Here is a 16402-nt window from a genome sequence, read left to right on the forward strand (position 1 = left end):
ACATCATTATTTATATACCTGGATTTAAGATCTTTAGGGCTGTTGTATCACACAACTCTACACTTCCCAAACAAAGACTACTCCAAAGTAATTCAAATAACCCAGTCACAACCTGGTCATTTTGGACATCTTTCTCATGCAACATTCTTCTGAAGGACTCAATTCACAGTATTTCACATCAAATGACCATCACATCAACACTGCTAGCAAGATGAATAAAAAGAGCTATGAGGTCACAATTTCAATCCTATTGCAGACTCAGGAAGACCTCACCTACTCATATTTCAAACACTGACTTCAGAGACACAAGCATTATAATCAAATTAACAGGTAAACTGACAGTTCAGGAAAATTTAACACATATAGAATTTTCTCATCTTTAAAGTAGCATCTGCAATTTGTGACTTATGGCCATAGTCCTTTTTTTTTTTTTTAATATAAATAAAGACATTGAAAAATTTTAAGGAGGTTTGTTTGTTGGGATTCACTGGAGGGGAGAAAGTGTCAGGGTTTATGTGGTGGGATTGGCAAATTGGTTCTTTTTCCTCTCTCCTAAAGACCAGAAAATTAGTGTGATTATAGCATTACTGGGAGCTGAGCACTTCAGAGAGGAATGGGTTTAAGAAAGGCTGCTTAAAATGGTTCATTTTCTTTCTTTTACTTCTCTCAACAGCTTTGCAGTGCTAGGTTTCAATAGATTTTGGGGAAGTAAAGCAATATCTGGAGAACCTCCACGACACAGACAAAAACACAGACACAAATACAAATGCAAACACAGATATTTTTAACTGAGCACTAAGAAAGCTAGAAGTCCTTGTTTCTCAGGGCAGTACCTGCAGAATTAGAGATGCTAAGACTTGGTGTTACTATCATTTCAAAGATAAAATATGAAAAAGTAAATAAACCTTTCAAACTCCCAGTTCTCTCAGGGGCTTATATACTGATATGTCAAAAAGAAGTGAATCTTGAGAGAAATTCCCCACCTTTTATTGCAGTGTTTAATATATGGCTGGAATTGTAAAAGAAGCAAAAAATATATGTAGACTTGGATATGAACAATTCTGTCTCTAATAGATGAAGACTACTGGTTCAGATGGGAGGAGTGGGGGGGAAGTACAGGGCTCAATAAAGTAGGCTGTGGCAAAGGAGGATAGTCAGTCAGAACAGACAAAAGGAAACAAGGTTGTGCCATCAAAACAAGTTTCATCTTCGAAGAGAAAAAATAAATAAATAAAGCATTTTGCTTATCATCTTCAAGGCCAGGTTCTCATGACTGTCTTCACATTAAGTCATGGATAACTGCAGTCAAAATACATGAAAGGTAAAATAAGTGGACAGAATAGGAAAGGTTGGACGTTTTAGTACAAGGCAGCTGAGAGAAACTCATGCTAATTTAAATTCTTTTTATTACCTATTAGCACAGACTGCAACAGTTGTGTATGATGTTTCACATGGCAAAGGAAAAAAGCTGGCCTGATTTCCAGACACACCAACCTCTGTTGTGTACCAATGGAAATGCAGTGGATGGTCTCTGCTTACAGTCAAGGCTAGATATCTCATAACAGGACACAGAACAAGGGGGTGTCAGACAGGGGTTATGGGGAGCGGAAAGCACACAGAGCAATTATAGGATTATTCAGTAGTATATGATGCTGTTTCTGTCTCTCTAAGCATTTACACTGAGCTTCTCATCCTCACATCTTACATTTCCCCAGCATGTCAGTTCCTTCTTGTTATCGTTAATTACAAATAATTAGAAGGTTGGCTTGGGAGGGTGACTCACAGCACAGAAGGGAACAAGGTTTTCAGAGGGGTTCTGGAAAAGGCACGGGAGCTCATAGCACTGTGAGGAAGGGAAGGTGCTGGAGAGTTGTGAGTCATGGGAGGGAGTCCTGTGAAGGAAACATGGGGGAGGGCAGCCAGGGATGCAGAAGCACATGTTTTGAACACTCTCTCAATGCAAACATTGTGAGGGAAGTCGGGGGCTGAAGAGGCAGGTAAGTAGGAGACAGCCAGTTGAGGTACTTTGTGAGGAAGTGGAGGGCAGGCCTGAGGCAGGCCTCACAGCAGGCTCAGAGAAAGCTGGGTCAGGCCTGGGGCAGCCTAATAGCAAAGCTGGGGCAGGCCTGGGGGAGGACCTGAGGATACCTCACAGCAGGGACTGGGGTGGGAGTCCCACTTTCAGCCATCTCAGAGACACATGAGGGTCAAAGCAATGCTGGGGAGGGATGAGAGAAAAGTGGTCTTCATGTTTTGGAAGATAAAGTAGCAAAGAATAGCAAAGAAAAGTCATAGAAGGAATCAAATTGATCCATCATCAATCAGTAAAAGGAGAGATGAAGGAGTAAGTGGGACCTTGTGTGTTTGGAGCAGGGGAGGAACTTGAATGTCATCTCATTAATTCGTGTCAAAGAAAGCTGTTAGAGATGGCACTCTGAAGGGACTGGAGATGAGAGAAAAGGCAGCTGGCAGGCTGTGCTGGTGATAAAAGCAGGCATGAAGCAGGGGTGAAATGCCGAGGAAAGGAAGTGATGCGACTAGGGAAAAGATGCTACAAGAATTTAAGAAACAAGAAGGGAATGAGTCAAGTGCAGAAGTTCAAAATCCCAGAAAAAATTAGAGCCTTTCCTTATTAAGTGGAGCTGAGAACAGAAGGAAGATACTTGAACTTACTTATTAGTAGCCATTGAATATCTGTTGCCAGGAGAGCTGAGAGAGCAGTGCTAAATTGGGTCAAGCGGAGGATTAGCAGGGAGAAAATGAAGCAGGAGATGCAGGCAAGGTGCCGGCAGGGGAAGGCAGGAGGAGATGGGTGTGAAGTGGGATGAGGAAAGCAGGAGTCCCTCAGGGAGACTGAATTCCCCTCCGCCTGAAGGAGAAGGTGCCGTGTCAGGAGGCCTGGGGCAGCACGTTTAATATACACAAAAGGCATCTCTGAGAACATTAAATATGAAGTGGGTGCTTAGAAAATGTTCACATTCTTATTAGAATGAGAGATTAACAATGATCCTGTTAGATTAGAGGTGCTAGCTTTGGGGACCAGTATTGCAGGACAATGTGTTGCTCCTCTGAGTCACTGGTTTCGTTCTTGCATAGGCCTTTATTAACTGCAAATCTTTACCTTCCGATGGCTGCCTCTGGACCATGTGAAATGAGTTGGTGGCTTATTCCTGCTCATACTGAGCAGGTATCCACATTACAAAAAAGCATCACTGCTAATTACAAGCCATTTGCACTAATTGGCATCTTTGCTGGAAGTCTTCAGAGGGAAGACTAGTGACTAAACAACAGGCATGGCAACTAAAACACCCTGTTGCCATCAAGCTGGGCTGTTGGCTGGTCAGGGAGTATGTGGTGGGGTGGTTGGCCAGGGACATGTACAGCAGTCGTTGCTTGAGATGTTTCAGATTTCTGTGGCCTTTTTAGAACCAACCTTTGCTTTTCTGAGCCTCAGTTTTTCAGCAATGATGGGGATTTGTGACTTGTGTATTCTGTGCCTTTCTGTACTGCTACTTACAATGCAAAGTTTCCCATCTCCAAATTTTACAACAGTTTGTTTTCTTGCTTTTTTGTTATTGATGCTTTCATTTGATGGTGCATCATTTGCACAAATGACAAAGTAAATATCTTCTATTTTCTAATGAATACATGACAAATGAAATGAGAGTGCTCTTAATTGTTTTTTCTACCCCAGGTTTCCCCATTCAGGCAGATTCAGGTGTAGAAGCAGAGTAGAAAATAATTGTAACAATCTACCCTTCTATGAGAAAAGTAAGATGAAGAGAAAGAAAACAGTAAACCTCGTTTCCTTGTTTTACTAGTCACTGGTTAACTTTGCATCATGCAACATCTGTATAACTGGAGAAAGCTGGGGCATGGGAGGGAGAAACAGATATTAGCTAACCTAAGTAATAGCAACAGGAAATAGAGCATGCAGCAGGCGCCTTAAAATTTCTACTGTATCCTGATATCACAGGTTTGGCATACAGAGATCAGCTAGTATGAAACTTTTGGAATGGACATACAGAAGGGTAGTATATGGGACAAATAGATTTCAGGGAGGTGGGTGAAAACTGGAAACAGTTACCTGAGAAGTGTAACAATTCAGCAGCATGAAACAGAGGTCTTACCTAAAACAAGATTTTTTTGCATTGTCTCTGACTTATGGTCCAGCTCCCTTTTGTGCATGTTATATACACCTGACTTGTATCTTGAGTACTGATTGTCCCCTTGGGAATCTGTTTAGTATGTGGGGGGGCTCTTCTGCAGGGCTTCAGGCTTTACAAATCCTTTCTGGATACTAATGTATTTTTATGTAGAACCACTCTGTCAGATGAGGAGCACTAATACATCAGCTTTACAAAAGTAAAACAGAGCTCAGATGGGATTTGGTTATTAGTGTGAGATCTCTTTCAACAGTGTTTCTTAAATGGTCAGAGCTCTTGCTCTCGTCAATTGCTCCTCCTCATGCTCAGGTCCTGAGATCTTCATGTAAGAACTTGGACAGTGAGGAACTTGCAACTAGTGGTGAACTTAATTTGTGGAAGAAACAAACAAATGGAAAACAAAAACAAAACAAGCAAACAAAAACATTAATAGAATTCTCAACTCCTCAACACAACCTCACTCCTCAAACAGTGGGTTTATGCTGTAGACTTACAGAAAACAGGGTATTGGAAAAACGAAGGGTGATTCTATAATTGTATTGACCAATTTGTGTTGTACAAATAAGCTCTGTTCTGGCATTTCATATGGTTGAAAATGACATTACAATTGTAATTATGTTCAATAACAGAGGCTTATAAATACTGTTTTTTCACCATGCTGGACAATTAAACTAGAAAACAGAGGAAAATGTAGTCAGGGTATTGCCTTCCATTTCAGACTTTTACATTTTCATTAATTCTCTCTTTGATGGCATAAAAAAATAAAAAAAAAGAGTATTTTCATACTTGTAATTTTAAGATTGCTTATAAAAGCCTTTCTGAGTTCACTAGAGAGAAGAGATCAGTTATTCAACGTTTTTTCCTAATGAACAGACATAAAACAACCATAAAGCTCTAAGTCCTTTAAATCTCATGCTTTTAAGAATGCTTACAAATTCAGATTATATTGGGTACAGAGAAAAAATAGGATGAATCTACCTAATATTATCTAGGGTTGACTAAATCCAGGTTGTGTTTTAAGTCAAATTTCAAAGAAACCTTGTAGCATTTCAGGTACTGGAGAGCAAATTGCAGCACAGATTTGGCTTCTTATTCTTTTCTGAATGGAGCTATAAAGAAATGCAAAGAAGTCTTTTTGTTTGTTTGTTTGTTTTAATGAATTGTGGCTGAATTTGATTCACTGGCCTTATTTTAAGAAGTAATCTCTTACTTTGTCCATAATGAATGCTTCCCCCAAAAATGAAGGAATGTGGAAGTCATTACATAATTTGGATGGGAAAGACACTCTTTATTGCCTTAGATGCTTATTATGGGTAAATAATGCTCAGCTGTGTCATGCTAGCAATTCCACTGATGATGAGAACTTCTGCAATGAGAAAGGGAAGCTGTATTTGTTGCTATTTTTTTTCATTCCATAAAGACCAGAGATAAATGATCTTTTGGATTGTGATTAGGGTTAATGATTTGTAGAGGTGGTTAAGTGTCTTTCTGAAGAGAAAGGACTGAAGATTCGTTCTGCTGATGGACTTGCCAAGCTGTTGCCTCCAGTGGCTGCTGTCCTCTGCAAAATCCTTCTGATTTCAGGAAATGTTCAGACAGGCCCAAGGAGCTGAGTTAGTATCTCCTGTTGCAGCTCTGTGTACTAATTATAGACATAGAATAATTGTTGAGTAATAAGGCAGTGAGGAATGACAGGAGGAACAACAATTAGATTATGTGGTCACTTGGCAAGAGATGGTGCTTGGTATAATGTAGTTAAGGGGGGTTGTTTGTTTGTTTGTTTTTGTTGTTTTAAAATTCTAATTAGTATATATGTCCTATTTGGCTAATGTTATTAAGGTATTGTGAAAGGCGTGTGTCTGGGGGATGGACTTAAGAGAAGTCAGTAAGGTGAATTTGCAGAACGAAAGGCACTCAGTGCAGAGGGCATGTCGAGAAAAGTTATTGGATCAGGATAACCGAGACTGCTAGCACTGGCAAAATAGGGGACATACAGAGGCTGTTAGGTCACACACTTGGGTGACAGGACGTAGCAAAATGGTGATATGGCTTGATCTGACACTGCTTAGATCAGTGGGCTGTTAACCTATGTAAGAAGCACAATCAAGTCCAGAAAATGTCTCAACAGGCAGAAGTAGACTGACCTAAGCTCTCTCTCTGGTACTCAGCTAGTTAGAAGCAAGAACCTCAGGTCCTCATAGCTGTCGTCCCAAACATGCCCTGATAAAGGACATCTTGGGTAAGGCATTGCCACATTGCTTATGGATGGAGCTGGCTTAAACTCAGGCTGCTGGAAATCAGCAGCAGTGATCACATCTACTGTGCCCATCTGTGTAAACCTACTGACTGTACTACTAATTCTGAAATCTTCAGTTCCATATCTAGAGTGTTTTCTGGTGGTGTTAAAAATTGCAGCAAATGAGTAACTCTAAACATGTTCTTTGAAGTGTGAATTTCCAGTCATGCACTCCACCTGGGAGCACATAGCAAAGAAAGCCCCATGCCCCTCTATTTGCATGTCTTAAATATGCAGTGAGTGAGCTCTGGAGCAAGGATTCCAGACTGGTTTTTGAAAAGCTCATTTCTGAGCATGATGTTTTTGCTTGGAGGTATGTCACTCAGGAAAACTGGAAAACTTGTTATCTCCAGTGGAGCATGACTTGCCTGTTCTGGGCTGTGGAAACTGGTGGTAGATGTTTGTTTGTACTTGATTAGCTTTGTAAATGCTCATAGCTTCCTTATTTTGGACTCTTTTCTTTCTGGATGAAAAGCTGATGTAGAGAGCTTCCAGACACACAGACAATAGTTGTACAAAATTCCTGGTAAAAAGTTTTGTCTGATAATACAAGTTCAGATTCAGGTTTGAGTCGAAACTCCAGATAAGCCCTATTTTTCTCTCTGTGTTGGTTCAGGTGCTGGGTGTTCTTTCTCTTTCTTCAAAGCCTCCTGGGAGATTTTACTTGTTCCAACACCAAAGCACAAATTAGATTGAAGTTAGTCTATCTGTATGTGGCTCCATTTCCATTTTCATCTGAAGGAATGTTATATTATTAAGACAATTCAAACCTGGTTTAAAGAGAAAGTTCTGATATAAAAATACAATTTCTCGGCTACAAATTTACAGTCTTCAAGTGAAAGTCAATAGGAATAAACATATGCTACTGTACACACACAGAAAATCTGACTCTTTATTTCATGGGAAATATAGTTACTCTCCATCAGCCTTCTTCGTCAAGGAAATGTGGGATACCAATCACCAGAAAAAGTAGCCAGTTATTATAAAAATATGAAGAATGCCCTCTCTTGGTTGTTTTTTGTTCATCTGTTTTTAATATGCTAAGTGAGACCTGGTCATTTAATGCAGGTCATCTTGTTACAGTGTAGGACAACCTGAGAAGTATGGCCAGCATCCCATCATTTCTGTGCTTCTTTATCAGATGCTTTTCTTGCTATGTCAATTGATTCTTGTTGTGGTGGTTTCTTAGTCTTTGTAGTTTGCCTACAAAGAGATCACACACTCTTATGTGAATGTGCATGCCTTTGCCTTCCTCTTCGTCTGACCTTGCTGGAGTTCCTCAGAAAACAGTGGATTTGTTTGCCTACCACACAATCTTATTCTTTGCTCTAGTGTGCTGGTGTTGGAAGTAGAAATGCATCAATGCTGATTACAAGTTAAACAATCCTTCCCTGCTATCTGTGGCTTCTAAATAGTATCTGCAGCAAACTAAAAAATTTTAAGAAGATGAATGATATCTCATTAATTACAGAAAAATTGATGCCACTAAAATCAAAGCTAAATTGTGGAACTCTTCAAAGTAAGCAGCTTATTTTATCCAGACCAAATGGGACATGTTTTTCATGGAGTGGGTGCACATTGCTGGTTCCTGTAAGAAACCTCATTAAACAAACAAAATTGGGACACCTTCATTCATTTTTCTCTTTTGAAAATTTAAGAATGTTGTTATTATGCTACCAGATAATTTAACATTTCTCATAACACATTGTTTTGCTTATCTGCAGCTACTCAGCTAGAAGACTCATTGGCTTTTACATGTTAAATATTTCCCCTTTGCTTTTTGTGGTTTACACGTCTACTCTATTTTCTAAATTAATTTTGTATTGAAATTTATGGCAATAAAATCCACTTAGACACTTTCTCTTTTTTTTTTTCTCACAAAATATAATGCAATTAATTTTTTGTTTACCCCATGAAAGAGATTTAATGCTATGCTGAAAAATAAAATGTACTATTCGTCTTCTACTTGTGTGAATCTACAAAACTAGGTTATATCTGGGAAAAAAAAAAAAAACACTAATTCTCTGACAGCCTGCAAACAGGTACAGCTGAAGGGTTAAATTCCACCACCTTTGTCTGCTTGAGGTTTGTGAATTTTGATTGGGATTGCATGGCTGGTTCTTCCATGATGGAAGTTCTGTGTCTTTTTTGTGTCCTTTATCAATAATTATGAGAAGCTGATATGGTGGAATAGTCTAGAACTCTTACAGGAACAATTGAAGTGTCTTGAAGAGAATGCTCTCTCCTGTGGTAGCACAGTACCCTCACTTTTTCTTCACGCTGTGTTGTTTGTTTTTTGTTGTGTTTTTTTTGTTGTTTTATATACGGTCATCCAAATAAATGAGAGTATTTTGCAGGTCAGCACAGGCTTTCTGTAAATGGATGGTGAAGTGGTTAATTCACAGATGAAGCTGAAGTTTAGAGTCTGTTCCTCAGCAATGGAGCCAATTTGCATGAAGAACCAAGCTGTAGTAGTATATTAGTGAAAATGAGCATTGAGGCATTTAAAAACTAATTAATAAGATTGTGGTATATAGTGAGGTTTCAGGTATAGACTGAAAAGGAACACATTACATCTGAATCCTTCTGTTAGGCTAGGGGGTCATGCCATGTGTGCCAAGCTTTATGGCTTTTCTTCCCAGCCTCCTCGTGGCAAATCTCTGAGATCTTCGCACAGGTACTCTGAGGATATGGTAAGAATTTCCTTCTGAATACTTGTATATACATATTATTGACACAGAGTTGGCTAACTGGAGAGGGTTTCTCCTACTGGCAATAGATTCTTAAATATTCTTGTTGGGCAAAAAGGCAATCACAGAGTAATTTTTTTATTTTTTTTTCTATGTAGGAAAGTACTCATAGGAACACTCCAAATTCTTTCCCAGTTTAGGCAAACATGATATTACCGCTGTAAAGGAGCACTGTTAGAACTGACGTCTGATAAAGCCAGTTTATTTGGAAAAGGAAGTTGTAAAGCAAGATTATTTTCATGCAGGCTCACAAGTACCAAGTGGATTTCAGAAGGAATTCAACAAACATCACTAGTTCACATCTCAACAGTTTTACGGGGCTTTACCTTTAAATCACCACAACATACTCTATATTTGATATTTTCTCTTATTCAGGCTCTTCAGAAATTTCCTCTGAGTTGACACACAAACACATCAAGCCTGTTAAAACTACTAAATGCTCTGCAATATCCTCGTAGGGTACTGGCCTAGTATAAGAAGTTGGTCCACATGACAGTATCAAGTAACTTTTCTTTAAGTGATACCTGTGAATAAACTTCTTAACGTGAGTTTTGCAAGGCTTACTGAAGTACTTTCAAAGTAAGAGCAAAAATAAATGTTATCTATCTGCTGTTCAAGTGCAAATCTGTCTTATATTAATGGGTGGGAAAGTAAAACTTTATTGCACTGTGCCAGACACCATTAGCAATACAATTCCATGAACCAGCAGGTGTTTTTCTAGTCTGTATAAATACTTTGGTGAAGTCTGAAGTGTCAGAATAATGTATTGTTTTTTATGTGTTTATTTTTATACAGCAAATTTACTTTTATAGGGCAAGTCTTGAGATAACTTTCTCCTGTTGCCCAGAAATAAATATTTTACCAAGTCTGTGGATTCCTATTCTATGAGAGAACAAGCTTTATTGTTGTAGAGGGGTCTCAGATTCTTTGAAAGCTATCTGTACTTTTCAAAATGAAAATTCCTTTATTCATTCATTCATTCATTCATTCATTCATTTAAATGCAAACTGGTAAAAAAGCAAATTTTATTCTGGGAAATATCACCCCAGTTCAGGAAAAAGATTCAGCTGTGCCTGCACATGTCATGTGTGCAGGTCTGAAAAAGGTATTAACAGAGTCATAGAAAAATTTAGTGTGGCAGAAGGTTCTGTAGGCCATATAGTCCAGCCTCCTGCTTCAAGCAAAAATGAATTACCAGGCAGATAAGACCTTGCCCACTCTAGTTTTGAAACTCTCCAATGATGGAGATCCCACAGCCTGCCTGGGCAATTCCTCTTCCATTGCTAACCACATTCATTGTGGATAATTTTTTCCCTTGTGTGCAACTGCAGTTTCACTTGTCACACTCTTGCCATTTTGCTGTATATATTCAAATGGGTCTTGCTCTGTCTTCTCTATTACAATCTATATATATACTGGAAAACTGCAACTGAATTCCACTTCCCTTTGTGGGTTAAATTCTCCCCCAATCTATTGTCATCTGTGATCTTGCTGAGGGTGCAGCTCATACCATTGTCCCTGCCCTTGATGAAAATGTTAAACAATATTGGCCCCCCTATCAACACTGAAGAATGCTGCTTGTAAATATTAGTTATACTTTCAGTGGTAAACCAGTGCAGTGATGAAACTCTGCTCACCAGCCAGTTCTTCAGCCACCTTGCAGCCTACCTATCCAGAACTTGTCCTCAATTTCTCTATGAATGTGCTGTGGCAGATCAAACATCTTGACAAAAAACATCCGCTGTTTTCCCCTCATTTAAAGAGCCAGTCATCTCTACAGAGATGATAATCAGTCTGGTCAGGCATGATTTGCCCTTGGTAAAACCATTCTGGCCACTCCCAGTATGCTGAATGGGACATTATCCCATGCTGAATTATAAAATCATCTACAAGAGACCTGCATAAGGGTTCCTGGACCCTGGCCTACAGAGCTTCCTCCCCTTCCTGCCAGTCAGGTAATGTAGAAATTGCTCTTAGAAGGATATATTTGTTCTTAGATGGAGGAGGAAACTCCTGCCTCGGTGGGTACAAAAACAGCTGATGAATTTGGAAGAAAAACGTGGGATAAATAGCTTCCGTGCATACCTGATGTTTAACAGAGTCTGGTCTTTTTTGGCTCATTGAGTTACTGGCATGGGGAGGGAAGTTGCTGGCAGAGATTTGGGAGAAAGGCTGCTTTAGGCAACTACCTTGCAGTGAAACTTAGGACCTCTTAACCTCTAAAAAAAACAGAGCCACATCTTGACAGATTGGGCAAAATTGTCCAAGTCCTTCAGAAGTATATAATTTGTGTTTCTCCTTGATATTTCTTTTTGTTGATTTTGGTGAGCTACTGTGCTGGAGTTGACAGAGCTTTTAACCTTTAAAACAACACAGAGACACATCTTGGCAGATTGGGTAAAATTGTCCAAGTCTTCCGGAAGTATATAATTTAGCATTTGTCTTTCTCCTTGGTATTTTTTTTTTGTTGATTTTGGTGAGCTTCTGTGCTGGAGATGACAGAGGTTTTTGGAGGTGTCTTTTTCTTGTGCTCACCCTATGATTGGAATTTCACTTGTGGTAAACAACTATGGGTTAAATGCTTCAGTGATCAGTAATTAAAGACTTTAATCTATTTCAGAGTTGTCAACTTCAGACTTTTTGTACCTTTTTGCTGCTGATTGGACTTTCTGAAAGAACTTAAAAATTGCATCTGATCTTTCCATTTTAGAGGTCCAAGCTTGAGATAACCAGTCACATTCACAGAAAGATCAGAATATTAATGTCATTTGTCTGCTAGCTACTGAATTTTAGCCTCTTGGTATGGAGCAAGTCTTCATTTTTATTTTACTTCATACTTAGAAATCATAAAATCAGGAAATTCAATGCCTTTCAGTAAACATTGCTGTGAGTTTTATAAAAAGCACTGTACTTGCAAACCAGGGATATTAAGTTCGATATTGCCAAGGTCAAATTTACTGTTACATCATACTGCCTTTGAAAATACAGTTTATTTTGATGTTCTGTCTAATATATGCATCTGTTATTTAACAACATGGATCAGAATTATCATTCTGTATAAATTAACGTTCTACAAAAGCATTGATGCAAATACTTTGATTATTTTGTTCCTAAGGCATTTCTTTTTTTTCCTACTGAAGTACAGTTATTCCTTAGGAAGATGTTAGCTATCTCATGTTGTACTTCAGGTTTTTAAAGCAGATTTACACATTTGATGGTTCCCCTATACCAAACCACATTCAGCATGAATAATGAAGGGTGTTACACTAAGATAATCCTTTACAGCAGCAACACCAAGGTATTTTTCCACCCTGACCTACTTCTCATTGTCATCTTCTGCACCTTTCTGTAGACATTGTTGAAATCTAAGTGAACATTGTATGTTATCAAATAGGAGGCTATTTCTGATTTCTAATTTTATAACAGGAGGTAAACCAATCCCTGTCCTGATATATGTGTTGCAAACTGAGTGATAGAAACATCATTTTCTGTCACATTTTATACTGAGATTATTTCAAGGCTCGGGCCATAGAAATGGGGAAAATATTTAAAGAAAAGGCAATGCAAAGTTTAGGATTTATTCTTCAATACTCTTTATTGATTTAAGGTCAAATTGCAAAATCTTTCTCAGGTTTTAGCTGTTCTATCTCCAGCAAAACTGCTAGTGAAGGCCACACAGCAGATATAAAGAATATTCTTACTAGGTCAGAGTTTCAGTGTGAATTTGGCATAGCTTGAGACTTTTAGTAAGAAAGATTGCTATTTTGGGGAAGGTTGGGGGCTTTAACCAGTGCCTTGTGGACTTGTTATGCAAGACTCTTAGATTGCTATGATGGCTGAAATCAAGAAAAAAATGAATGAAAATATATTTGTTCTTTAACCATCCTATCTATCAGTGATGTTATATACATAATAAATATCAACAGTGTAGATTTGACAGCTAAGGCAAATAAGAATATTTTATTTTGTGGATACTTGGTGTTAGTCTCAGGACAGGTTTTGCTTCTGAAAACAAGAATTTTAAATAGCACAATTACTTGGTTCCCAATAGCAAAGGTGCTCATAAATGAGTACACACAAAGCAGCATGGTTCTTTAACTGATACTAATCTGAGTTGACTATAAATGACTGAGGGAAAAAGAATACTCATTTTAGTAATAACGTGTTGTTTTCAGGAATTGGTATTGGAAGGAAGCTGTTAGCAAAGGCCATACTGGACTAGAAAAAGAATGTAGCATACTTATATTTTCTGATCTATAGGGATAAAAAGGTGGTAACAGGAGTGAAAGGCAAAGTAAATAGTAACTACTCTGAAAATGTAATTGCCTTTTTTTTTTTTTTTCAGAGGCAGTGAGAAAACACCAATTTATGTTTACATTTAATCTCAACAGATCACCACGGCAAAAGGTTTTTGTTGAAGTGTTGAGGTCCAGTGTTTGAAAATTGCCTGCGAGGTTTTCATTTCATTTACATTCTTTTATGCATCTTTAATGAGTATTCAATCTTATTTTAAAGTATAATGATAAATATGCTAATACACTTTTTGTTCTCCCTAAAAGTAATTGAACATCTTATTGCCGTGCTCTGGGCTAACACAGTGTGAATATCTAATGCAGGAGTTCATGTACTCTTTTATTTAAGCAACACAGGCTGGTCAACACTTATTTGGAATAAAACCAGGCCTGGGACCCATCAGATCCTTAATCTTCCCAGGGCTACATCGGGCACAGTTCCTAGCTGGCTGCACTGGGATGCAAGTCCCTTTTGAACATAAAATGGTAGGCAAAGCCTCTGTGGAACAACCCCAAAAGGTTACTGTATAGTCTGTACTGTACTGTACTGTACTGTCCCAGAACAGCTGGGACAACTCTAAGCCAAACCATCTACCATCTGCTACCAATGGAAGCATCTTGCAGGTAGCCACAAGATACTGCTGTCTAATCTGGGGGCTGCTCTGCTCCAGTTCTGCACTGCCATGTGCAATCTGTTGGGTGCTGTGGGAACAGACCACAAAGAGCAGCCTTGGAGCTGCTCTGTATGGCACTGCTGATGGAGCTGACTTCTAATCGTTTCCCAGAATGCAGGAAGCACCAAAGCAAATTGGGTTTTAAGTTGTTTCTGAATTCTTCTTTTTTTTTTTTTTTTTAATTGATTCTAAATTATCTTTGTCTTTAAATTCTTGAATAGCATGGGCCTTTAGTGTCAGATAATTTTGGAGTACTATCACAGGGGAAGGGAAATCTAAGTGCCATGTCTGTGACCAAAATTGTTTCACCTGATTGCTTTTCCTTTTTCTCAGAATTAGCAGTCCCTAGTCTATTCTTCAGGCTTCCTCTTTCTGTTTTTAAAGCATTATAACAAATCTGAGGTCTGATAATAAATTTGTCCCTATATGTTTGAGGTACAAATTAACAGCCCTACATGAAAAGCTGGGTAATTTAATTGCTTATTTAATATTGTGTGTTGTATTTTTAAATTGACATTTGACAAGTAACTTTGAAAAATTCCTTAGGTAAAAAAACACTTCAGTCTGATATGTGGTTTACTTATAATACACATATGGTTTCTCATCTACATGTCTGAAGCACCCTGTGAGAATGGACACACTTTCTTTAACTTCTGTTCAACAGTATTCCGTGATCTCTTCTTTTCTTTTTTCTTTTTTCTTTTTTCTTTTTTTCTTTTTTCTTTTTTCTTTTTTCTTTTTTCTTTTTTCTTTTTTCTTTTTTCTTTTTTCTTTTTTCTTTTTTCTTTTTTCTTTTTTCTTTTTTCTTTTTCCTTTTTCCTTTTTCCGTTTTCCGTTTTCCTTTTTCCTTTTTCCTTTTTCCTTTTTCCTTTTCCTTTCTTTTCTTTTCTTTTCTTTTCTTTTCTTTTCTTTTCTTTTCTTTTCTTTTCTTTTCTTTTCTTTTCTTTTCTTTTCTTTTCTTTTCTTTTCTTTTCTTCTCTTCTCTTCTCTTCTCTTCTCTTCTCTTCTCTTCTCTTCTCTTCTCTTCTCTTCTCTTCTCTTCTCTTCTCTTCTCTTCTCTTCTCTTCTCTTCTCTTCTCTTCTCTTCTCTTCTCTTCTCTTCTCTTCTCTTCTCTTCTTTTCTTTTCTTTTTTTCTTTTTTTTCTTTTTTTCTTTTTTTTCTTTTTTTTTCTTTTTTTATTCTTTTTTTTTTCTTTTTTTATTCTTTTTTATTCTTTTCTTTTTTCTCACAGTGTATTGAACTGTCTAAAAATATCCTTCTGTATTTTTCCCTTGATTGCATTATTCTTTTATACCCTTACCACTGCATTTCTCAGTCGTCTGATTTGACAGTTCGTGAAAAGGGCAGAAATTATCAACTGAAACTGAAGCTCATGTTATTTCACCAGATTTCACTCTCTGCAGAATGATGTGAAAAGGATGACCCATTTTTTCCTCTTCCAGGATTAAAGGCTGATACATCAAGAAACCTGGAACTATCACTAATTTGTAGTGATTTCTCTCAGTTAGAGATGCTTCTAATTCTATATTACAGCTTTTAAAGTTTGCAGCCTCTTTGATAAAGACTTCCCTACCTTGCTGTCTAAAATGAATTATTGACTAAGACAGGGAAATGTAATTGAAAGCAAACACAAACATAGTCATCTGTATAGAAATGCTACAGGTTACTAACATGGTCAATTTGTTTTCAGTGCTCCAGATACAGATACACCCTTTGGCTGACAAGGTCAATGCTCCTTCAGCAGTACTTGCTGCAGCATGCAGGTTTCCATGCCTCTGCAATTCCTCTTCCCCTCTTCTCCACCCATAATATCCAATATCCATAAATTCAAAGACTGTATCCATTAGCGATTCCTGTGTCTCACAGAAGCTTTGTAGGCTATGCTAAGCAGTCTGTAGTGCCACACGGTTTTCCACATTAATTTTGATGATAACTACAGAATGGTAGTCTACAGAAAATGTTGGTAGTTGGTAGTACCAACAATTTGGGAACTAGTCTGTAAGGCTGTTACTGTTGTTGAGGCCTCTCTTGTAGATGTTCAGCCTAGTATAAGTTGCCTGACTTGGATATTAGTAGCACAAAGCCCAGCACGGGCTGCAAAACCCAACTGAGTGGTGGGTGAGTTCTGCAGTGATTATTCTGTTTGAGCTCAGTATTGCTGGTAGTGCCTGATATGGTTCAGTATGCCTATTAGAGTTGCAGTCATAGCAGTGCTTGAAGTCT

This window comes from Anser anser (assembly GCF_964211835.1).
Source record: "Anser anser genome assembly, chromosome: Z".
Taxonomy (NCBI): Eukaryota; Metazoa; Chordata; class Aves; order Anseriformes; family Anatidae; genus Anser; species Anser anser.